Source organism: Harpia harpyja, chromosome 9, assembly GCF_026419915.1.
Source record: "Harpia harpyja isolate bHarHar1 chromosome 9, bHarHar1 primary haplotype, whole genome shotgun sequence".
Lineage (NCBI taxonomy): Eukaryota > Metazoa > Chordata > Aves > Accipitriformes > Accipitridae > Harpia > Harpia harpyja.
This window is the reverse complement of record NC_068948.1, coordinates 46,408,859-46,434,190: the sequence shown is the minus strand read 5'-3', so window position 1 is coordinate 46,434,190 and position 25,332 is coordinate 46,408,859. Positions and strand designations below refer to the sequence as shown.

At 44.8% G+C, this 25,332-nt stretch overlaps 1 long non-coding RNA gene across 1 annotated transcript in view; it reads right to left on the bottom strand.

Moving 5' to 3' along the window:
- The window catches only part of LOC128146390 (uncharacterized), a 51,426-nt gene extending 26,979 nt beyond the window's left edge, over positions 1-24,447 (bottom strand). The window contains exons 1-3 of the long non-coding RNA XR_008236749.1: positions 24,332-24,447; positions 22,568-22,720; positions 5,475-5,612 (exon numbers count right to left, since the gene is read on the bottom strand). This is a non-coding gene — a long non-coding RNA (uncharacterized LOC128146390). The remainder of the gene's footprint in view (positions 1-5,474; positions 5,613-22,567; positions 22,721-24,331) is intronic.
- Positions 24,448-25,332: the final 885 nt, after the last annotated feature.

The window sequence follows — 25,332 nt, the reverse complement described above, 5'->3', positions numbered from 1 at the left end:
CTGAGCACTCAGAGATGCACTCAGCTCCCTAGAAGCTTTAGAGCAATAAATGAAATGTTAGACTGACTTACAGCGAAATGAATTATTTGGTCTCAGGTACAAGAACAGCAGAGCTGTATCTCAGGTTTAAGATCCTTCAGCCATAGTAGGGAAGGGGGCTGGGGGTCACCCTGCAGTAAGACAGAGGATGTATCACTGTGCAAATTCCCAAGACAGAAGCAACACCATCTTTTATGTCCATATAGCACCTAATGGTTAAATTACTGTGTTAGGATACTGACTGTAAGTGGGACTGTCTGCCATCTATCACTATAAATGACATTAAAGGTAATGACACTTGATTTTCACAAGAAAACAAATCAATTAAGTAACATCAAGTCCTTTTTGATAGAATGATAAAACAAAGGGTTAGCAAATGTGGGTCACATTTCTTTAATGCATAACTGGAGGATACTCAAGGATAATGAAGAACTGGTATAGATTTGCTGTTATTTAAACTATTAGTCATGTGACTCCGATATGAAGTTCAGTGCTTTGATACCACTTCTTTAACAAACAGCAGAAGAAAATCACAGTGGCTCTTAGACGCTGCCATTTTGGCTCTGGCTGCAATGACTTCAGAAGCTCCCAGACCTATTTAACCTAGCAAAACAATGTCTCCGAGTCGATATGATGGTTCTTTAAAATACACCAGGTGAGTAAATAACAAGAATCAAAAAGGAATATGTAAGTCAGAGAATAATGCCAGAATAAGATCGAAGTGGTCATGAATAAATTTAGACTGAAAGGCAGAAAAAAATGAAACAAAACTATTATGGAATTATATCCTGGAATGACTTTCTGAACAGTGCAGTAGGAGCAAGAAACTTAAATTATTTTAAGGTGAAAAAAATTTGGAAAGCTTGTGAAGCAGAATATGGGTCAGCCTAGAGTAATAAATGAAATGGGCAACATGAGTTCGTACGTGACTAGCCTTGCCACTGTACTAGAGAAAAGTGGAGGATGGAAGGAGTCTTGGTTGTTGTTAGATGATTATATTTATTTGTTTCATAATATTCTGTATTGTATACATAGCAAACTGAGCTGTCCTGACAAATATTTTTGTAACCCTGTCTACTCTTTTCGTAACAGTAAAGCTTGTGTAATGGAAAAAGGATTTATTTAAAAAGAATTTTATGTCAGAAATGGAATCAGACAATGACTTGTGGACTTGTACCTACTTTGTTCAGCCTTCTATGCTCAGGACTGCTGGCCTGAGCTTTCCTGGATCATGAAAAAGAAGTACCTATTTGCCAATGGCAATTCCTACATGCTACAAGGCCCTAATTCTTTCATAGCTACAAGCATGTGTTACTATCAGAAGCATGAGGTCATTTTCTTAGTATTCCAAGCCAGCCTCACAGTGAATGGAATTAGACTCAAAGAAACCGATAAACTAACATATATTGGTAACTTTCTCTCTCAGCTTTATTTACTCAGGTGTACTGGATAAATTTCACATTACAGCATGATGCCACACAAAATGGAAAAATCAGTCAGAGAAACTGCAAGAGGAAAACTAATTCTTAACTTGGTTGCATCCAGTGCAAACAAATGCACAATACCTGACTGAAACATTACTGTAGAAAGCCATCTACAACAGTCATTATAAAGAGCATATATTCAGCACCTATGTTGGAATAAGAAAAAGAAAGAAAACCACTGCAATACGTTTAACTTCAAAAATGGGTACTAAATGAAAATTATTCCTTATTATCTCTCTTGTCTTAAAAAGAGAATAAAAGGAACAGTCAGAAGAGTAAAATCCTTGTCTATGGTGTAGAAACCAAAGATATCACACTGGGGCTCTGAGCAAATGCATATCACTCGCCAAAAGGACTTTAGAAAGACCAAGAGAAGCCAGCATGACATAATAGAGAGGTAAAAAGGGTACTGGAAATGCAGAAGGATAATCAAAATTTAGAGAAATAAGTGCACAGCAAAAAACTAATATGTTTGCAGCTGTTTTTACCATGGAAGAGGTCAAGGAGGCTCCTGCACAGCTACTCTTTCTTTATAAGGGGACACATCCGAGGATCATTCTCATATTGAAGTCTATCATGAAGCATATCAAAAGGCATTATAACAAATCACCAAGACCAAAGGATATTCTTCCAAGAGTACCTGAGGAACTCCACTGTGAAATTGCTGAATTAATAACTGGTGTGCAAGCTGAAATGTAAAAACGTCTCAATGTCAAGACACTTGAAGGTAACTAATGTGGTTTCAATTTTTTAAAGAGGATCCTATGTAAGGTTCAGGAAACTACAGACTGGTAGCACATCTGTAGCAAGCTAATTGATAGAAATCGTAATATAAAAGAGGATCCATGGATAAATAAAGTATAATGGGGAAGAGTCCATGCAGTTCTGTAAAGGGAAATCATGCTTTACAGCCTAGTGTAGCTCTTTGAAGAAGTCAATAGACATGGGGATAAGGGAAATCCAGCTGATAGTGTATTTGCATTTCTAAAGGCATTTTACAAAGTCTTTCACCAAAAAAATCTTAAAGTTAAGCTACCATGTAATGAGAGGGAAAGTCCTCATACAAATAGATAATTGTTTAAAACATACAAAACACAGGTTGGTAATTAAATTATCAACATTCACAGGTAAGGGTGGTAGCAATGGAAATTAGCTTAGTGAATTAAATTAGTGAAAAAAATGTTAGATTACTATGACAACAAAAGACAGTGTGACAGCAAGCATATCCACGATGCAAGCACCTGCTGACCACTTTGTGCCGTTCTGATCCCCAACTCAAAAAGGATACACCAGAACTTGGAAAAAACGAGAAAAGGGCAGCATATGTGATGAAATTGATTCACAGATGTGTGAAAGGGATTTCTGTTCAATGAACAGCCACATACACTATGAGTCTTCATCCTGAAAGAAAGATACCTGGCTGGGGGAAGGGGAAGGAAGAGGTGGGGTAGAAAACTACAAAAGCATGAGATTAAGGGAATGGCCAACTAAGGAATAATTGTAATAACTGTAATAATTGTAATAATTGTTCATTTTGTCTTCCATAGCCAGTTACACTCAGCTATCGGATGGCAGGTTAAAAACAAACAGAAGGAAGGAGGTTCTCCATGTAATACAGAGGTGTCCTGGTTTGGGCTGGAATAAATTTAATTTCTTAGTAGCTGGTATAGTGCTGTGTTTTGGATTTAGGATGAGAAGAATGTTGATAACACACTGATGTTTTAGTTGTTGCTAAGCAGTGTTTATACTAAGTCAAGGACTTTTCAGCTTTTCATACTGCCCTGCCAGCGGTGGCTGGGAGTGCACAAGCAGCTGGGAGGGGACACAGCCAGGACAGCTGACCCAAACGAGCCAAAGGGGCATTTCATACTGCATTACATCATGCCCAGTATATAAACTGGGGAGACATTCAGAGTGATAGTGTTTGTTTTCCCAAGTAACCATTAGGTGTGCTGGAGCCCTGCTTTCCTGGAGATGGCTGAGCACCTGCCTGCCAATGGGAAGTTGGGAATGAGTTCTTTGTTTTGCTTTGCTTGCGCGCGGGCTTTTGCTTTCCCTGTTAAACTGTCTTTATCTCAACCCACCAGTTTTCTCACTTTTACTCTTCCAATTCTTTGCCCCATCCCACTGGGAGAGAGTGAGTGATTGGCTGCGTGGGACTGAGCTGCCAGCTGGGGTTAAACCACGGCAAGAGGTACTCTGTGAAATTTGACACAGGTAGTTGTGCATGATGGAAGGCCTACTTTTGTTCAAAATGAGATTGGGCAGGTTCATGCTCCACTGAGGGCTGTGAAATACCAAGGTACCACTGTTTTGGGTTTGTGTGGCAGGGGTTTGGTTGCAGGGGTGGCTCCTGTGAGAAGCTGCTAGAAGCTTCCCCGGCTCCAAGTTGGACCTGCCGCTGGCCAAGGCCAAGCCCATCAGCGATGGTGGCAGCACCTCTGGGAGAACAGATTTAAGAAGGGGAAACCTGCAGCGGGGCAGGAGATTGGAATGTGAGAGAAACCCCTGTGCAGATACCGAGGTCAGTGAAGAAGGAGGGGGAGGAGGTGCATCAGAGGAGGGGATGCCCCTGCAGCCCATGGTGAGATGGCAGGCTGTCCCCCTGCAGCCCATGGAGGTGAATGGTGGAGGAGATGCCCACCTGCCACCCACGGAGGACCCATGCCGGAGGAGGTGGATGCCTCCATGGGAAAGCCCGCGCTGGAGCAGTCTGTGCCTGAAGGACTGCAGCCCGTGGGAAGGACTCATGCCGGAGAAGTTCATGGAGAACTGTGTCCTGTGGAGGGGACCCCACACTGGAGCAGGAGAAGAGTGAGGAGTCCTTCCTGAGAAGGAAGGAGCGGCAGAGACAAGGTGCGAGGAACTGACCCCAAACCCATTCCCCGTCCCCCTGCCCCGCTGGCAGGGAGGAGAGAGAGAAATTGGGAGCAGAGTTGAGCTGGGAAGGAAGGAGTGGTGGGGGAAGGTGTTTTAAGATTTGGTTTTACTTCTCATTATCCTTTTTTTGATTTGTTTAGTAATATATTAAATTGATTTTGGTTTTTCTCCAAGTTGAGTCTGTTTTATGCCCGTGACCATAAGTGGCGAGTGATCCCTCCCTGTCCTTGTCTCAACCCAAAAGCTTTTCTTTATATTTTCTCCTCCCCGTCCCACCATAGAGGGGGAGGAGCAGGCAAGCGGCCTCGTGGTGCTTTGTTGCCGTCTGAGCTTAAACCACGACAACCACCATTGTCTCAGTAGTTCTAGAGCTGCAGGTAAGCAGAGGCTTGCTCCACTGTTACACCTGTTTCTTTGCATCCATCGAACCCCCACTAGGAAAGAAATCACTCACTGTCAGACCATTCTGAAATACTCATGTCCTTGTAGTAGGTGATTATCAGCAGCAAACGATGCTCTTCAGAGCAGGTTTACCTGTTGTCACTGTCAAAATCAAGTCTGCAACGAACCAAGTATTTGTACCCAGTACACACTGTTAGCTTTTTGCTCTCTTTTGTGGGTCCAGGTTTTTGACACAATACCTGTTATCCAACAAGCTGAGGAGTTTAAACGTAGGGGAGGGAGGTGTCTGCCACATAAATATATGGCAAACCACTGAGGAAAATGCCTTGCAACAGCCTTACTGATCACACTTTTCTGCAACAGTCATGTAACAGCAAAGATTTGAGGATTTCCAGCAGGTCCTTTACAGACAAGTTGCTTGACATAAGAATCTGCTTGGAGACAAATCCTCCAAGTGGATACTAGTTCAACAACACCTTGTAAACTGTCTTTAATGCTTTCCATAATATGGAGTAGAAAAAGCTTTAGATCAAGACATTTGAGTCAAATCTATTTACGATGCTCTCATCACCTTTAAGGCAAAATTACCCATACCAGCTTGGAGTCCATAGAGAATAAATGGCTACACCACACCAAAGAAATCATCTCCACCAGCTATGATGGACTAACCTTTATTGTTTGAATCTTCTGCTTCAGAACTTCCTTTGGTTGCCTGCCAAGTTCGGGAAGGAGTAATCTTCTCTTGATTCATAACCTGGCTCCTGAGAGTATATCCTTTCCTTCTCACTTCCTCTGACACACTGGAGGCTAGGCAGAGAGACACATGCAAGCAAGTAAGTTTGGCAGTAAACCTGCTCTAAGATTGCACTTAGAGCAGCATTAACAACTTTTATTTCAAAGTTCAGCATTTCTTGCTCTCAGGTTCAGCGTAAAAATCTTTGCCATGAAGCTTGTTGGAATCTTCCCTGAAATTTTAACTCTGGCCACTCTTGGGTTGCTTTTTTCCCCCTTCTCCTGATCTGTAGGTTGTAGTCCACACCTAAGGATCATAGGAAAATAGCTCACAAGAGTCTCCCAGCTACAGAGGGGACCTAGGACATTAGCCAGTCCTCTCATCTGCCCTGATCTCTTCCTGGAGTCCAAGCTAGCTGTGGCTTTTGTTTCCTTGCTTTGGAGTACTGGGCAATGTTACATGGTCTGTGAAGGAGTATGTGATAGGAGCATGCCAAGGACCCTTCTCAACCAATACACGGTTGCTGAGACAACAGGAATTGGCCCCTTGAATCAAACTCTGGTTTCAGCCAACACCCCGTCAGTTACAAAGAGCAGATCAATGGAAGCTCTTGTTCCAAGTTATGTGATCATTAAAGACATATTAGTATCTGCTGATCATTTTATCCCTTTTAATTCCCACAAGAATTCTTAATGAGGAAGAATTTCTAAATCAAGAGATTAATATGCAATACAAATTGCATATTAAAGCCCTGCAAGTGATACTGGTAATCTTGGCTGGTATTCCCCTGTTGAGACTGGACATTTCTGGCAATTGCTGCCTCCAAACCAGCCCTAGAGTGTCCCAGAGGTAGGTTTGTCTTATTTTATTATTAAGTACCTCAGCACGATGAAGTATGACCAGGTACAAAAAGATACATCAAAAATTTTGGCAAGCGTGAAGAGAAGTCAGGCACCTGTGACAACCCTCTGTACAACATCATGACAAACCATCAGAGTGGCCCATTAGCATCACTATTACTACATCAGCAATGGGTGCAGTTTTGTGAGGTTACGCAGGAACCCTTGCTGAGGAGTATAACCCTCTGTGCTACCTGCTGTACAAGTACTCAACACAAAAATTACCTCTTTCCCACTCAATATACAAGATTTCATTGTGACCTACCCAGTGCAATGATAAAAAGACTTGTGTGTGATCTTCAGATAGATAAACAAGGGATTAGTTAGTTATTTTACATCTTACAAGGCAATGGTGGCATTAATGTTGGAATAGTGCATTTAGTCAAGTGAAAAATTGAAGATAGTACAGTGAACAGCAATACAATTATTTGAAGGCTGGAAAATGAGTTTTTATGAAACACTGAAGGAATTCAATACATTCCGACTATCAAAAAAAATAGACAAGACTGAGAAATGACTTGCTATATGGTGTGTAAACAGCCTCTGAAGGAAGGAAATTAAAATATGCTCTGCAAAGTACCAGAGGAAGTGACCATCAGCTGGAAGGTAAAGTTGCACAAATTCAAACTAGAAATAAAAGTATTAACAATTGGGAGAGTGTCCTGATGGGCCAGAAGTACAGACCCCACCTCATCAAATAAAATCTGGATTCTGTTCTGGATAATGCTTTGGTTAAACACAAGTTATCAGGCTCATTCCACAGCTAACTGGAAGAAAATCTCTCAGTACATAAAACCAGACTAAATACCTTAATGGTTCTTTCAAGCCAAAAGCTATGCATTTTATATCAAAATGTTATCTTCAAGGAATACCAACATAGCTCATTCAAGCATACAGCACTTAGAAAATGCCAGAACTGGAGTATTATTCTATATAACATTGTCACAGTCCTCTTGAGCACATGCATGAGCTTTAACAAGATGATCGCTCTGTTGTTTCTTTCCCACACTGTTGCTTTTTTCCCCAGATCTTTTTTTTGTTCTTTGAGGGCAGTAACAGGTTTGCCGCTGCTGCAGGGAGCCATGGCCGTGCTGCTTAAAGTCTGCCACTGCCTATTCCTCTGGCAGCATCTGCAGTTTCTGCCCAACGGGAAATCCTAGTATTTCAACTTCTGTTTTGTCTCATTTGGGATCCGAGTTTTAAAAGGGAATTTTGAATGAAATATTGCAGAATCACATGAACCCCACACGCAGAAACGTTTTGGATGTGGCTGATGGAAGTAAACTTTCCAGCATTCCTGCTGCAGAATATTTCTTTCCATTTGGTTGAACTATCCAAAAATATTTCTCACCATTCAGTCCAACATAACTGAATTTTCTGGTTTTTTCGCTATCTTGTGGAGGCTGCAGAACATTGTCTTCTGTGCAGCACAGCTTGTAGGGGAGAATGAGGAACAACACTCCACCACCATAAGCAGTAATCGTACTATAAAAGAGAAATGTAACTTTATAACAAGTGAGTCAAATGCAATTATTTGGGAAGTAAATATTTCTTTCAGCCAAAAATATTTTCTCCAGCCAGAGACTTTGACTTACCCTTGAGGTGAGATTTATCTACCCTCACTTACTGGCACATCTAAAGTTAGATGCTTAATGCTGAGGTGCTCATCCTAGGATTCCTCACTGCTAAACAGCCAATCGTTTTCAAAACACCCACTCTATTAGGTCTCAGGAGCCCCTGTATGAATGTGTTTCCTATGCTCTCTGTAACGTAACTTGTTTCATTGCCAAAATATGGCAAAATACCTCATCTTTACATAAAATGGAGCAAAGGCATGTGGTCTCCAAAGACAGAATTTAAGTAGAATTGGCTAGATCCACTTGACACTGGCTGTGAAGGGACCCTGTGGAGACCAGGTCAAGACAAAGCTGATTTGCAGATGTTTAATGCAAGAGGTGACGTTCATAGAAGGTGGGCACTGAAAAAGCTTAATAACAGGTTGAGGGATGCTCCCTGAGCATCGTCTGGGAACTCTGCGGCAGCAGCAGGAGAGGAGTCTGGCCCTCCGCAGTAAAAGTCCCCCACCATGACCCCAAAATATCCACCATCTGTCTCGCTCACTCACCCAGCTTCCAGCTTCTGCAAAAATAAGGCTGCAGGGTTTTATTTTATGAAATTATGGGATTCACTTGTGACAGTGAATCCAAAATTACTCATCTAACTGTCAGCTATTTGCCTCGGGCTCCCTTATTCTACATGGAGAGAAGCAGGCACGTTAAGGGTAAGACAATCAGATCTGGTTTTGATACCTATTTTAAGGTGAAATGAATCCTGCCCTAAACCCCACTGGCTCTATCACCTACCTGTCTGCTGACTATAAGCACCTACAGTAAGATTAAGCCTGTGCAGGTAGGTACTTCTGCAAGGGCAAAAGTAGTAACCACACAGCTGCAAACATCAGCATGACTTGCTCTGGAAACATAGATAACTAAAAACATCTAAGTGCTCAAGAAAGTCATGTCAGAGAATCAAAATGTAAACCAAACACTAGTTGACACTTTGGATTATTTTCACTTCAATACTTATGTGTGTATCACTTCCCCCTTGATAAAATGAAGGCATTAGTACCGATTCACCCCTCAGCTGTACTGTGAAGATATATTCATTAAATTTTGTAAAGAAGGAAGATTCTACGGCAAAGCACAAGAGAAAAACCTGGTAAGAAATTAATAATTCTGTATTCAGTGCTGTATGCAGTAAATAATGCATTGAGCCACACACTAAATGATGAGACTAAATGAAATATTGAAGAGTTGCTCTTTCAGCAAGCAAGTCTATTCTGTGCACTGAATGAGGCAGGGATTTTGTCTAAAGAGAAGAATTGATCACATATTTAAGACTGTATTACAATGCATACACACAGGAAGACTAAATGAAGATTTTAGAGATATCCTTAAATGTGAAGCTTCCTAATTTTTAAGTGCTTGACTTTGTGACCTTGCAAATGGTTTAGTAAAATATTATTGGGCTTTTTTTTTTTTCTGTTATTTCCCTGTTTTGTTTGAATTTTTTTGAGTAGGCATCAGACACCTGTTTTACAGATGGTAGCAGAGACAGGTAATCCCTAGCTGGGACCTGAAGGACAGCTCAAAAACTTGAGCTAGCTGGGGAGTACATAAAATCGGACAAGACAGTGACGTAGGTCAGACAGGAGAATTGATCTTATTCTTTGTATTACATATGGACAACTTTTCTGTCTACCCTAGTCCAGTATCAGTGACAAATAGAGGTTTGAAAGCCACCAGAATCATAGCATGGAACAACCCAAATTCTTAATCACATATACGCTTGCTTTTTGTCTTAAATATATATATAGCCCTGTTTCCAACAGTACACAAAGCCTGACATGCCATAAGACTGAATTTTTTCTCTGTAGTTCTGTAGGCATCAGGGCTTCAGGATATGCTCATTTTTAAAACAAGTGCAAGGCTAATGCTTGTTTGGAATTGTAGAACTAACACATTAGGTGGGCTCAGTACTAATCTGAATGCAATTTATATGAATAACCAGCCAGGGAACTACACGTTCTCCTGCCTTCACCTTCCAAGGTAATAAACGGTCTTACATGGCTCAGATATTGCTCTTCATTTTTTAAGATAAATAAAGGTTTATGAAGAAACATCAGTTTTACATGAAAAACTCTATTTTTTCTTTAACTTTTGTCATTATTGTATTTGCACTTCAACTTTGCATTAAGCCCCTGCATTTCCATACCATGGCACATTACTCATCCTCCCACACATCTCATGTGCAGTCAGAAAAGCAAGTATCCTCTCTGTCTTCTGCATTTCTCCTCCTCTCTCCCTTCTGCATTTTCCCTTGTTCCCCTTTGCATGCTTGCTCATCTCCCAGTTCTTACCCCATTCTTCATTGCTTTCCTCCTTCCCATTCTGATCCTCTACAGTCACCAGGCAAGCCCACAATGCTGAATACTTGGACACATATCCATTGCTTCCTGGCTGCCGCCTGATCCCACTTGGAAACCTCTGTGATGTCGCAGCATTGGCTGCATCCAAGATGTATGAAGAGATGCTGGTGTTAAAGAAAGAGGACAAAGAAAGAGGAGTGGTTGTTTTTCCTCTTGAGCCTTTAGAGGTCTTAGGTGTGCATAGGTGTCCTGCCCTTCCTCCCTCCAGCTACTTTGCCATCTCACCTATTTTCACCTGCCCTTTCTTGCTGAGCTGTAAGGACCGTGCTGGCCTCCACAGGGTTATTATTCCACTAGGATGATGTGAAGTCAGGCTCTGGGAGGTACCTGGAGGGACTGATCCGTGGCCCACAGAGGAGGCAGCAAACACCATCAGATGGATGCTACCCACCATCTCTTCCTATTTCAGCAACATGGCTGAGCCAGGAAGTGACATCGACATTGTCAGTTTGCTGCTCCTTGCATTCTGCTCCTCATCCCAGATTCCCCAAACATCCACATACTGGTTCATCTCGACATTGTGCTGTCCTCTCCCCCTCAGGGATGTCTGTGCATATCCCTTCTGTACCACCACAGAGGCATGGTCTCAGTCACCCGTTACAGAAACAAAGCTCTGCAGGCCCTTGTCATCCTTGAGGTGATGTGTAGGGAAAGATGTTTTAGTGGTTAGGAAATTAGCATGATATTCAGCAGCATGAGTGCATTTCTTCTCCACATCAAAAATATCTCCTATAACCCTGGACAAAGAGATTCAAGCAAGACTCATTAAAGAACCGTATCTTTTCCAGAGACCACAAAGGGATGTGAGCAAATAATCTGACCTAGCTGCTGAGCTGCTAAATGGGTAAAACGAGGTAAAAGGAATCATAGAATGGTTTAGGTTGGAAAAGACCTTTAAGATCATCAAGTCCAACCGTTAACCTAGCTGCCAAGTCCACCACTAAACCATATCCCTAAGTGACACATCTACATGTCTTTTAAATACCTCCAGGAATGGTGACTCAACCACTTCCCTGGACAGCCTGTTCCAATGCTTGACAACCCTTTCGGTGAATAATTTTTTTCCTAATATCCAAAATAAACCACCCTTGGCACAACTTGAGGCCGTTTCCTCTCATCCTATTGCTTGTTACTTGGGACGAGAGACTGACCCCCACCTCGCTACAACCTCCTTTCAGGTAGCTGTAGAGAGCAATAAGGTCTCCCCTCAGCCTCCTTTTCTCCAGGCTAAACAGCCCCAGTTCCCTCAGCCGCTCCTCATCAGACTTGTGCTCTAGACCCTTCACCAGCTTCGTTGCCCTTCTCTGGACACGCTCCAGCACCTCAATGTCTTTCTTGTAGTGAGGGGCCCAAAACTGAACATGTTATTCAAGGTGCGGCCTCACCAGTGCTGAGTACAGGGGGACAATCACTGCCCTAGTCCTGCTGGCCACACTATTTCTGATACAGGCCAGGATGTCGTTGGCCTTCTTGGCCACCTGGGCACACTGCTGGCTCATATTCAGCTGGCTGTCAACCAGCACCCCCAGGTCCTTTTCTGCCAGGCAGTTTTCCAGCCAATCTTCCCCAAGCCTGTAGCATTACACAGGGCTGCTGTGACCCAAGTGCAGGACCCAACACTGAGCCGTGTTGAACCTCATACAACTGGCCTTGGCCCATCGATCCAGCCTGTCCAGATCCCTCTGTAGAGCCTTCCTACCCTGGAGCCGATCAACACTCCCACCCAACTTGGTGTCATCCACAAACTTACTGAGGGTGCACTCGATCCCCTCATCCAGACCATTGATAAAGATATAAAAGAGAACTGGCCCCAAAACTGAGCCCTGGGGAACACCACTTGTGACCAGCCGCCAACTGGATTGAACTCCATTCACCACAAATATATAACCCTTGACATTACTGTGTCTCAGTTTCCCACTCCATGGAAACAAGTTTTATAGCTCTGCTATGGTGGAGCAGTGGAAGGTCAGCTGTGACGTACCCTGCTCCTGTACACAGCAGGCCAGACCAAGATAGATGATCCACACTGAAATACAGAACCATTAATTTAAAAAAGAAAAATATCACATATTCATTATTTTTCCTATCATGTTTCTCTTCCAATACACATTCATAAATAGAAATGAAAGAACAACTAATGTGCCTTTAGTTACTGTGTTTGTCTGTTTTCCAATCATAATTCATGACCTGCTTCAACAAACAGGAGGACGAACATGTTTGCTTTTGATAAATTAAAATGGTTTGGTGCCTGCCTTTATTACATTCCTTTCTTTCTTTCTTTTTTTCCTCTTCTGTGGTGTTTTCCTTACAGTGATTCTCTTTGCTTGCTCTACTCCTGTGGCCACATACTCAGTCTAATCCTGGCTGGTGTCTGTTACACCACAGTAGTAGTGTCAGAGTTACTCCCCTGCAGTGGAGTCACACTGAGATCATAATCTGGCATTTAGCATCTGAAAATGAGCAAGACTTTATAAACACAAGCACAACTGGCAGGAAGAATGGGAGCCTGTGATGAACCAAAGGAAGAAAGATCTCCACCTGTGATGTTCAGACAGGCTGGACAGACCACCTACCAGAGACTCAAGGGCATGAATCATCCAGCAGCTGAACAACCCTCCAAAACCCTCAATGCAAAACCACCTGTCAAATGATCTGAGCAAGAACCCCACATCATGCAAAGCAGATTGGGACACAGGTGTGTGGCATGGGCAGGGTCCAATGCCTCGGCTGAGTGATTCAGACTAACGGGAGGCATGTTGTAGGTGAGGAGCTGGGTCTCCAGTGCTCAGAGGCTTTGTGTGCGAGGGGTAGAAGAGCCTGGGGTGATCAGTATTCAACACAGAAAGAGCATTTATTGGAGATTTTATCTTGGATAGAGACAGAGGAAATGATCTGCATCGTGGGCGCTCAGGATGGGATTAATTTCTCCTAATTTAAACTGTCTATCAGGAAGACAGCTAAACTAGTCTGTTGACTGCCTTGAGATCAAGGAGGGAAACAGGCATTTTTACGATGCGAGCCAACTGTTTCAGATGCCTCCTTTAGGATGAGCTCCAAAGCCCACAGCTCTGACCATGTCTCCGCTGGCCAGAATGACTCCCTAGGAGACGTCTGTACTTAGTGGGGTGAGTCCCATCCTCAGGTTCCCACGCAAAGGCAGCTCACAGGAACTGTGAAGCTTTCTAATCAAGTAGGTGGACCAACATGATTTCACTCCTGACTGTTCTAGACGGACACAAGATGAAGTCTGGATTCAGAATCTGTTGGAGCCCCACACTAACTGCTCCACCAAGTCTAGAGCAGTGGTGTATAGAAAAACCACTAGTTCCAAAGCGTAAGACAGAAAACTGGACACCCTTCCTTGCCAAAAATTTCTGTGTTAGACTGTTCTTCTTGCATCAGGAAGTTATTTTTTATTAAGCAGGTGTAATTCCGGAACCATTTCTTCAGTAAGATCAATCTCGCAGAGCAAGATGAAAATACAGTCTTCTCCTGTAGCTGGAATTTGCATTGGCTGCAGCTGATCACTGGTGACAAGAATAAAGTGAATCCTTTACAGGAGAGTAAGGAAGTACAGGAAGAAGACTTAAGAAAACCATGTGGTGAGAGTAATTACTTTCTACCTGCCAATGGCAAAGTACCAAGCCTGTCTTGTCACGGTCCAGGTCTTCAGCAGTCACGACTGACGCTGAGGAGAGTGGTACTGTAGGGGTAGTAACGAAAGTAGATGCCACCCAGAACTATGAACCCAAGGTGTAGCAACTCCTGGACTAGTGGCTAGATCCAAGCATGAGGCTAGGTGCAGGTAGGCTGAACTTGTGAAGGAACTGTATTGATACACCTAAGCTCTCTTAGAAATTAAAAGCTGTAGACAAAATGCCTAAAGCAAGGGTATACAGACATCCCAACAAGTATGCGTGCCCCACATTCTGTAATATTTTCCTGATGTTTGTGAGCTCTTAAGAGTCAGCATCCAGGACACTTTCCAAGATGATCAAAAGCCCACGTATAGTAAAGACAACTGTTTGAGGCAACATCCCAAAAGTCATACAGACCTGAGAACAGTGGCAGCTACATATCACAGCAGAAGGCCACAGGCCAACATTAAGGCAGGCTGCAGCATTTGCTCCTAGAGTCCTGGCAAACTCAGGAGAACGCTGTGCTCTGCTAGGCAAGGAAATCTACGAGCCCCTCCTTGGAGCAGAGCAATTTAACAAGCTGCCTTTGGGAAGAGCATTGATTGTAAATCAGTAGGAAGCACCACAGAGAGAGGAAATTGCTAAGTGCACCCAAGTGACTGCAGCACATGTTACTGCAACTCCAGCACTGCGCTGCAAGTCTGAGAGGGCCGGGAAAGTTACCAAAGTTTCCAAGTAGAAGCACTGTGTGCACACATGGAAGGATATAAAGAGTGCACTGACAGGCAGCATGAGGAGATTTTGCAGTTCATGAACTGTCAAGTCTGGCCTGTGGAAAGCACCTGAGCAGACTTGTTCACTCCCAGAAGCAGGAACTGCTTGGGCAGGTTAGCTCATGGCTCTGGATATGCGAGTTGGTTCTGGAGGATGCTCAGTGATGACTGCATCTGCAGCTGATGAGCTGCAATAGGGACAAAATAGGTCTGATGTGCAAGGTGTGAACATGCTGCATTAAAGCACATCCATTTTTTGCTGGAACATTCCTCTACTGGATAATGCTCACTTCTTTAAATCAACATTTTTGGGGGGCGTATCAGCTTCAGCAAAATTGTCATTGTTTTCTCAGGTCTGAGATAGCATTTTTGCACCGAGAAAAGTTTGTACTGTGGAATTACTAATGGCACAGTAGTTAGAACGCTCATGCAAATTAGAAAGGCTGCAAGGCCAAATCCTTGCTACAACTTTGATCACTGGCCTGGAACTCAAGAAGATTCACAGGTCTCTGAAGCAGAAACAAAACAACTCAACCCAAAGTGGGACTCAGCATTAAGACGCTGCTCCCTGATATCACAAACCAACAAGAGCAAGCCAGCAGGGAAGAAAGCAAAGAGCCGTTTAGGAAGGTAAAGTGACTGGAAGCTACCCCTTCCTGCCAGTTCAAGACTCATCTCTGCAGAGGACAAGTGGAAGATACAAACAGGGGCTGAAGGGTTAGCCAGGTGAGACTCTGCTCACCAGGCTTGCTGTACAGCAGAGGAGCCATCAGCTTTGTCCCACTGTTAGGAGACCCCAGGAAGAATTTTGCATCAAGCAGTACCACTGGCCCTGAGGTCTCAGCATACAAGGGAGTAGATACAGGACTGATCACCATGCACAGAGAAAACATAAGTGCATGCCATCAGAGGAAAGAGCACAGACTGATGGAGGAAGAAGAGGCCCTAGGAAGCCTGTGTATGCATGGTTGTACTGTTAGCTATAGGGCTCACTACCACAGCTCTCTGCTGGGGACAAGGCCAGGGGAACACTGTTCTCAGCAGTTAGGAGGAAGAGACATTGTCTTCCAGGAACCACCATGAGCTTACCAAACACCAGTGAGACTCTCAAACACCAGTGAGACTCTCACTACCAGTCATCAACTTAGGCAGGACAGAAAATAGTCCATTTTTTTTAATGAAAAAGAGAAAAATAAATCATAATGGCAACAAACACACTCACATCTCTAACATATGATTACATTTCAAATGTAATTACGAATGTTTCCAGAGCGTGCAGATGTATTTAGTCTCACAAAGCAGAGCTAATTTATTCATAAGCAGATCTGCAAGGCTGCCCAGGCAGAATCCACTCCATATTCAAGGGGATTATTAAATTGGTGGGTGTGAAGGGTTTCTCTGCAAGAGTCTCCAGTGCATAGATACAGCAGGCAGCCAAATGAGAGAAAGACAAGAACGACAGGCAAGACAGGCAGGCAAGAGGGCCGATTTGCATGACGAAAAAATTATCACAGTGACAGCCCCAAACTGGCAGCATTTCAGGAGGGAGAATGGCTGCACAACACTGTAAGACAAACCTCTCTAGAAACAGGGAAGCAGCCCTGCAGGGACTGATACCTTGGCAGGGTACATCCATGCTCTCAGTTGGGCTGTGGTCTCTAATTTGTGGGATGTCTGGCAGGTGTTCCTGCTGGAGCCCCTCCGGTACATCTTGGAAGCCACCCAGAAACATAAAACCAATGGAGAGTCAGCATCTTCAGGCAAGCTCATGCTGCCTCCCCTATGCTGCTTGGACTGCCTGCAAAAAAAGAGTGAGCTGAGAGGTGATAAGGAGCTTTTTAAACTGCATCTTGGCAGTTCCTGACCCTGTGCATGTTCCTAATCTGCTCCAGTCATCAGCGATTTCAGGTGACTTGGCTGATTTTGCATTGGGGCAGAATAATGGAAACATTTGAAGGTGCAGGAGAAATAAATGTAGAGTGGCTGATGGGCCCCTGCTGACTCTGTTTGCTCACCGAGTCAGGGCCAACTGCAAGCCGATGAGAAGATGCTCCTTTCTGTCTTCCAGCTCTTAGTTGCTGCTTCCCTGCTGAGCCCCAGTGGCAGCTGTACACTGATCCCTGATCTGAGCACAGTGGCAGCAAGTGATGATAGAGGCTATGGGACCTGGCCAAGGCAAAACATAACCTCAGCAGTCCCAGACAGCTTGTTCAGAGGGGCTTCTGTCCCACCAATCTCAAACATCAAGCTGTGAAGGGACAGGAAGCTTATATTTTCTTGGGTTTACACATGAATGCAAGAAAAATCAGTAATTTTTTCTTTGCCCTTTCCTTTCATTTTCCCCCTTTTTCCACTTGCAGCTTCTTGAAACTTTCTTAACTTTGGAAAAGTGACAGAGCTGAAAAAGAAAAGTGAATTTGTCACAGTGTCACTTTCATGAATCGGAAACATTTGTAAAGTTACAAAGTAGAAAAGGGGGAAAAAGGGCAAAAATCACACTTCATATTCTTCATGAAAGGGAGGAAGAAAAAAAAAAAGAAAAACCCAAACCCAATGTGGCATGTGTTGAAAATATATCTTGTCAAAACAAGTGGCAGAGTGGAAAAACGGATCTAGCCCAAATTTCTCAAGGGAGAAACAACTTCTCTATTTCCTGCTTTCTCATAAAACCATTTCTCCGTTTCCCAGAGCTCTTCAGTCAGCTTAGACTGACAGTCCCTCCACACACTGCCCATGCCCCTGGAGTAGGAAGGAGGAAGCAAAATCAGGATCTGCCCATGACTGCAGAGCTGTGGTGAAACCAGGCAGATCTGCAGCTCAAAAAATGCGACTTTCTGACAGCCCAGGTGGACAGAGGAGGGACTATACTGCTACCTGATGGAGGGCAGATGGGAATCATTTGTATGTGATGTAAGAGGCATTGTGGAGTATCACCTTTTGATGAAATACTGCTAAAAGTCAGTGCCCCACGCTTGCAGTCATGAGTGGCAAAAGAGCTGTGTTTGACATGTATGAGATAAAGAACGCCTCAAGGCAGCAGGGCCTCCAAGCAAGGGAGAAAGGAAAGAGATGTCATGCTAAGTGTTTTTTCTCTTGCAGTAAACAGAAAGCAATAGTTTTATGTTCCCCGAGTGCCTCTGCAAATGTGGACCGCTGTAAGGACAAGCTGTGCTGGACAGCCAGTAGCACTGGATTCACAACAGTATTGCAGCTGTGAAAGCTGGTTGTGTTCAGACTGCTGCGAGCAGGAGTCTGGACCCAGCCCTGTGGTGCCTGATGATGGGTGCTGAATCAGGCTGTCCCTTTAGAAGTGATAGGTTGGAAAGCTTTTGGAAATGGAACATCTTTTAAGGTGCAGAAACCAAGGACCAAACTCCCCAGAGCCCTGTATAGAGCTAGCAGAGCACAACCAGGGTAGGAGGGGAGGGACCAGTCATCTTGGAAAGCACACACAGATATGGGAGCACGGTTGGAAGATCGGTGCAAGTGCAGCACAGTGTTATCCACTGCTGATTCATCAAGCATGCTGATATTTTAGTGTTTCTTCCTTCTCTACACAAGTAAGTTCTCTTGCTTTAAATCCCCTTTACACCCTTGCTGGAGAGGGGAGAGTTAAATTAAAGCCATGTGGTCAAGACCATTTCTATCAGACCCCAAAAGACAGTGCTTTTTCATGCCAAGCAGCAGAGAGGGTACAAGCCTCCACAAGAGCCCCTCATGGTACTGGGCATGCTCAGATGGGAGGCCATCCCACTTCCCCTCGGCTTTCCCAACATCTCCTAGGGATGTACTTGCTCAGCTGATTTGCCATGGAGACCTGAATTAGGCACACATTTACTTTGCCAAGCGACTGAGCAAAAGTTCCTGGGGAAAACTGCTATCTCTGAAGTTATTAGACTAATTAGAACAGTGATTATTTGCATGCTCTCCACTTTGGCTGAACATTGGAACTAAGCCTATGTCTTAATTTGCCCTCCCCACGTAACAGAGGAAAGCAGTCTGGAAAAACACAGCCCCTTTCTGGCTGGCACAGCAGCTCCCTGATACTAATATACACACACGCAGGTGAAATCTCCCCTTAGTCTGGGAGTTCTGGAAGCACAAGGGTTTTTGTGGTTCAAGTGAATTTATGTGCAATAAGTACAGCAAGTATTGGGCACTCAGCAAACGCTCAAAGAACTGCATCTTCCAGGCAAGTCCTGGTGGGTTTTCATTCCTTACAATGGAGAATGTGTTGTCATGAGAATGAGCCCACAGGAGATGGCCAGGAGGGCAGCACTGGGCAGAGAAACAGCTGCACAAAGCACTGGGATATGACAGCCCCAGGATGCTGTCACCTGGCATCCTTGCGCTAAAAGGACAAGTGAAATTATTTCTGAGTCTCTAATTTCTGCAGGAAATACCAGTGCTGTGGAGTGTGCTGGGTCCCCTTTGCTGTCTGCTTTTCAAGAACATTCAGATGAGCACCCAAGTGCACACAAAAGTGAATTTTCAAATCACCCACTTAAATATTCATGAGGCTGTATATTCAACTGCATCAAAGAGGGGTATCTATGCTGGAAGTGCTTGTGCAGCCATCCGGTCAAGGAGAAAGCCACCACCAGCCAGCTTATCTGACCAGCCACAGCTCACTGCTGTAGCTCAGAATGGCAAGTGGTTTGGAAAACTGCTGGTGGCTGATAAATAGGAATTAGAGGTGGTGATGAATTTGTGGAATAATTTTCACTAATGGACACATCTGAAGGATTTGCCACCTCTTTCCTTACATTCCAAGAGTAGAAAAGGTGGCTGTGTTTTTCACCTCTATTGTTCATATAGGCTCCATTCACTCAGTTTCATGCATTGAAACGGCTAAAGCTTGCCCTACACTTCGAAAAAGCTATTGGGCTTTCTTGGCTCCAGTTTTCAAGAGTGACTTATGATTTCAGAAGTGACTGCAGTTAAACAGGGAACATGCAAAACTGCCTGTTTTGTAGAGATATGGGTTGGCTTCTACCAAACATTGTCTCTGTCAAGGTAACAAGGTCTCTGCCTAACTGAGTGCTGAGGCATGCAAGTCTGCAGTCACATTTGAAAATTTGGTTGGGGTTTTGTGGGGTTTTTTGCATTACTATTTGGCCATAGTCTCTGCCTGCCACCCTGATTTATACCTGGAATATATAAGTAAGGTAACTGCACAGTCCCGTGTCCCGCACATGGTGCTTGTGGCCTGTAAAGAAGTCACAGAGCTGCTTGCACACTCATGTAAAAAACATCTCTTTGGTCACTGAAATATTATCTTTTTTGCTGCTTTCTCATGATGCAAAAGTACAGGTGAGCACAGCAGCCAAACACGAGCAGCATTCAGTGATGCTCACTGCATCCTACTGCACTATTACTGGCATCAGAGAAGCATCCAAAATACTGCAGTTCTGCTTCCTTTAATTTTGTAAGCTGTGTGCTCTGTGAGCCAATCCCAACTGCAAAAATGTCTGGATCTTTTCAGCAAAGCGAGGAGAAAAATTAATGAGTTGACTTGCAGCTCTCAGCCTTGAAGTAATTGTGTATGACATGCAGACCCCACCTTGCACAGCCCTGACTCCCCAGAAGGAGAAGGCAATAATATTACTTTTCAATTTGATCTTGACTGCCATTAATTGATTTCAGAGCTCTGGCCTTTCACTCTGCTTGAGCTGCTAACTAACCCAATCAAGCTCTGGCTGCTAGTTACAGTCGACCTGGTGGGGATAATTACATTAATACAGCTGTCAGACTCTGAAGGGACATGGCACAACTTCAGAAATGTTTGAAAGCCTTCTGAATAGCAGGCATTGGAGCCCAAACTCAAAGCAAGTCCATGAACTGTGACCACTTTTCTTGAAGTCTGGCAAAAACTGTTTTAAGCAAAGCAAGTTGTTAGACTGAAGTCTAAGCTGTCCCATGGTGATGAGCAAGGGAAGGCCAGAGAGAAATAACAAGCATCCTCAGGTCTGCTCATCTTTTTGTGTTTGGAGATGCTCAGAGGCCTGGATTTCAGGCTTCCTTCATTTCATATGTATGGTGCATCATCCACAGAGAAAAAAAAAATCTGTGAGAAAGGTAGGGCAGGAAAACAACCAAGACTGCCACAGCTACAATTTCAGGGCATCACATAACAGATATCCAGGGAGCACGCAATTCCCAACACCATGTAACACACCCAAGAAGAGAAACTCGAAGATGACAAAGCGGTTGTGTCCACTAGGAAAAGAAAGGGGAGGCCAAAGGTATGTCCAACATCTTAATCCCAGATGCAGAAAGCCAAAGAAATGGGCAAACAAAAATAAACAAGGTTCCCCATCAGTCAGAGGAAAATTATTTCCTGACCTGAATTTTGATCAACAAAACCTTGAGCACATGAGCCACATCCATCACAACCATCTGCAAGATTCCTCAGTTTCCTAGGAGCACAAGCACACTATGACCGCATTTCCATCCTTTGTTTTTGGCCATCTCCAACGCTCCAGCTCTACAAGTGGGTATTTCCTATTTGTTAGAGTAAGGGGAGCTCTTAACCACTCCATCTCTCTCTCAGTGCTGTAGAAGCAAAATGCAGCATCCTCAGCTCTGTTTTACAGATGGGGAAAGTAAGACACATTAGATGGATGCGACCCCAAGAGAAGTGGAAGGCTCAAGAACAGAGCCCATGTTTCTCATCTTCTAACAGCTCCGCTTGAAGGACAAAAGCTCACCCTTTGTTAGTGAAAGACAATAACATCCCCAGAAATTTGTGAGAGTTTCTGCTCTCAAGAGGGAAGTTCTCTTTTGCAAAGCCATTGTCATCCCCAAAACAGACACATCTACGCTGCACTTCTAAGTTCACGCTTGTTTTAACAGGGACCTTCAGTTGTTTCCACTACCCTTGCACATGTTTACACGTAATGTCTATATTACACACTCCAGTGCAGTGTAAAACCACTGAGATAACACAGGTACCAGAAGCTGCTTGGTTTCTCAGAAGAGTAAATTAGCTTCTGTAGAGCTCCCTCATGTAGCACTGTGCTAAACATGTTAAGGTATTTCTTGTTTAATTAAGGCTTTTAGCAATAAAGCTTGTGAAGGATTAGGAATAAAAAGAAATTAGGCTTTTGAGCTACTAGTTTTCTTAACTTCCATGATATATGCATAAGAGTACTTGACAGCAGAAAAAAGGGTAGGACCTCAGATGCAAGAGAGAAATGTTTTATCTCTAAGACAGGGCACACATTTCTGTTAATACAATAAAATTAATTGACCTTGTAGTGATTTATTTGGTATTTTGGAATAGAAGTATAGGGAGTAATAAAAACGTTCTGGCATCAGGCCTATCTATAAGACACTAGTGAAGCTTGCCAACGCTTTGTGTTGTATTGGGGTGGGGGTGCGCAACAGCCTTGGTGCTCCGGGTGCTCCGTGGCACATATAACTTGTGGACATTGTTTCCAGATACATATGCACACAGGGTGGCTTAGGCATAAAAATAACATGTTTGAGAGTCAGAAAAGGAGCTGTTTCCAGACAATGAGACTGCTGTTCTCTAAGCTTTAAAAATTGCATCTGTTAGGTTGTTTGTAATCTTTCAGAAGACAATCACCAAGAAAATCCACATGGCTTATATCTAATGTTTCCCATAATAGCCTCAAAAACTTCCAAGGTATTTGACTGGCCTACCTACCTGGTGGTCCAAAACCTAGACTGCTTTTAGTCCCCTGACCTCATTTATAGGTAACTTACATAGCTTCACTTCACGTGGCAAACGTCCACCAGCAGAGCTGAGCTTCAAATGATGAGGGCCATTTTGATCAGTGTGCTGCACCCAGGGTACTTGCTGCTGTCTAGGTCACTGCCACATGCCACCAGCATCAAGAGCTGACCTCAGTCATTTTCCTGAAAGCAGAAAACATTGTGTCACTACAGCGTTACACCCATTGCAGACTCCCAACACCAGACTTATCCCTGTAATTATACTGCAGGTGCCTGTGCTGTGAATCTGCAGTCTAATTTCCAGTGACATGGGGAATCACCAGAGAAATAAGAGATCTCTTTGAAACAGACATTAGGGGATCGTTGCCCTCTCTAGAAGAACGGTGGACTCCGCTTTCCCTGGGCAGCTGGAAGCACATCACTCCCCAATGGGGCAATCAGCAAGGAAGTGCTCTGGAAAAGCACAAAATGACTAGACACATTGGCATGGAAAACCTCTACCAAAGAGGCCCAAGCAAGACTGGTCAACAACAAGGGCACAACAACCTCCAGAATATTGCCTTTCAAAGCCAATCCTCAAGGGAAGTGCCTCACCCTTCTTCACAAAAACCTACAACTGCACCCTGGGCAGCTGCATACCGTAGCAGCACAGCTCAGGAACCCCTGGGTAAAGGCATGCAGAAGAATTACAAACAGCTCCACTAGATGTGCCCACTGGGCAACATCTTCCATCCCTGCAGTGCCCCAGCCAAGGGAGCAGGTGACAAAGGGACAGACTGAGATTTATCCAAGAGAGACTAGTGGGCATGGCAGCACCCCTGCATAGTTCACTGTGGGCCCAGGCTGGAAAGACAGACTCAGGATACAAGGTCTCTTCGAGTATTTATGCCTCTGAGAGCCTACCAGCAGTTGTCAAACATCACAGATTGTCTCTGGGATAAAGCTTTTGGGTAGGTACCTTTTAGGAGTCTCAGGCTCCTACCTGGGAATGCAGTTCCATCTAAAAAACTCTGGCAACTGCCTGGGAGGTCAAGTGGGCCGTTTCCTGCAATGGGATCTACGCTCCAGGGGAGGAAAGCTATGTAGGGTTTCTACGTGGGAGAAACCCTCAGCAGCTTCACAGGAGATGACTGAATTTCATGCAGACACAAATCTACTTGGGGGTCCCTTTGGCAGCATTCTGGACAGCCCCTCATAAATGGAGCTAACTTTATGCCAACAAAAAACCAGCTCAGGCAGCTGGCTCATAAGCACCAGCTAGTCAGCTACCTGCAATCAGAAGCAAAAAAAAAACCTGGGCAGTGACTCTTCATTGGAGTCTACATCTCTACAGTGAGAAACCAGGCTGCAAACTGGTGTAAGTACTTTGCAGATGCAGAGGGTGAGCACTTCATCCCCGAGGATGCAAAACAACCCGTGGAACGACCTCTGAGGAGTTCCTGGTGTACAACTGGCATGCCAGCTACCTCCCAGATGAGGCAAGTTGATTTGTGCTGCTAGCCTGGAGGAGACCCAGACAACCACCTGGCACAGGGACTTCTTCCCACCAGAGGCAAACCGCTTTTGGTTTCTGCCTGGGGGGAGTCCCAGGTGGCTAAATGCAGCTGGAGCTTCCTCCTGAAGGAGGCATGATGTCTGGGGTCTCTACAGAGAAGGACTGCCAGCTGCTACCTCAGACTGGTGCCGCTTTCAGCAGAGGGTCACCAAACGCAGCAGGTACCTGAGGGGATTCCCAGGTGGGTCCTGGAGGAGACACCTCCCGCCCTGAAGAGGCAAACCGGCTTCGGCAAGTACCTGGTAGGCGTCTCGGGCGGCTCCCAGCAGCGGCAAACTCACTCAGGTCCCGCCTTGGTATGAGGCGCCCAGGCGGGCTTTCATCCCTCAGCACGTCCCACCGCAGGCGGCAGCGGGAGACCGTACTCTTCGAGACGACGCTGGCTGGGAAGCACCAGGGTTTTCCTACCCCCTTACCGACCCAAGGGAAGCGGAGGGATCCGGGAAACGCCGGGCAGGGGCTGGAATCGGCTCCCCCCCCCCACCCGCCGCCTCGCTGCCGCCCCGGCCGGCGGTGAAACAGCAAGACCGACCTTCCCGCCACTGCCTCCCCGGGTCGCTGCCTCCTCCTGAGAGCGGCGCTGGGATTGGGTAGCGCATGCGCAGCTCTGATTGGCGGCAGCTGATTGGCTGATGCTGTGCCTGCGGGGGAAGGTTCTGGGCTGTTGGGCGCGGCACGCTGTGGGGGGGGCGGGTGTCATGGCGGCGGGTGAGGCGAGCCTCAGCTGCAGCCCGTTGGGGGCTGGCCTGAGGCTTCCTGGCGAGCTAGCCCTCCCGGGAATCCTTTGTGTAACTCCCGTGCTCCCTGTTCTGCTGTCTGCAGGTGAATCCTCTGGCGCTGACCCGGTGGGCTGTGCCTGCAAGGGTCAGGTGTAATCTCTGTCCCTGAGGTGAACAGGCAGGTCCCGCCAGAGGGGCAAGGGGGCGGTTTTGGTCTCTGGGAAAGAAAGCAAGAGCAATTCACAGAGAGGAGAAAGTGCATCTTCAGTTAGCAGCTTGCTAATGAGAAGCTTTAATCTAAAATCGAGGTAACCTGTAAGAACTCCACAGATAAGCATAAATGATAGAAGCCTGGGCAAAGGTCCGAAATGGAGCAAGCAGGAGGCAGTGTCAACCAGATAAACATCTTAGATGCTTTATGTTGGCTCCAAAGGTACAGGGAGTAAACAGAACAAATTCGGAATCTGAAGTCATGCACAAAAATACGATTTAATTTTGGAAAGTCACTTGCTTTGAAAGTC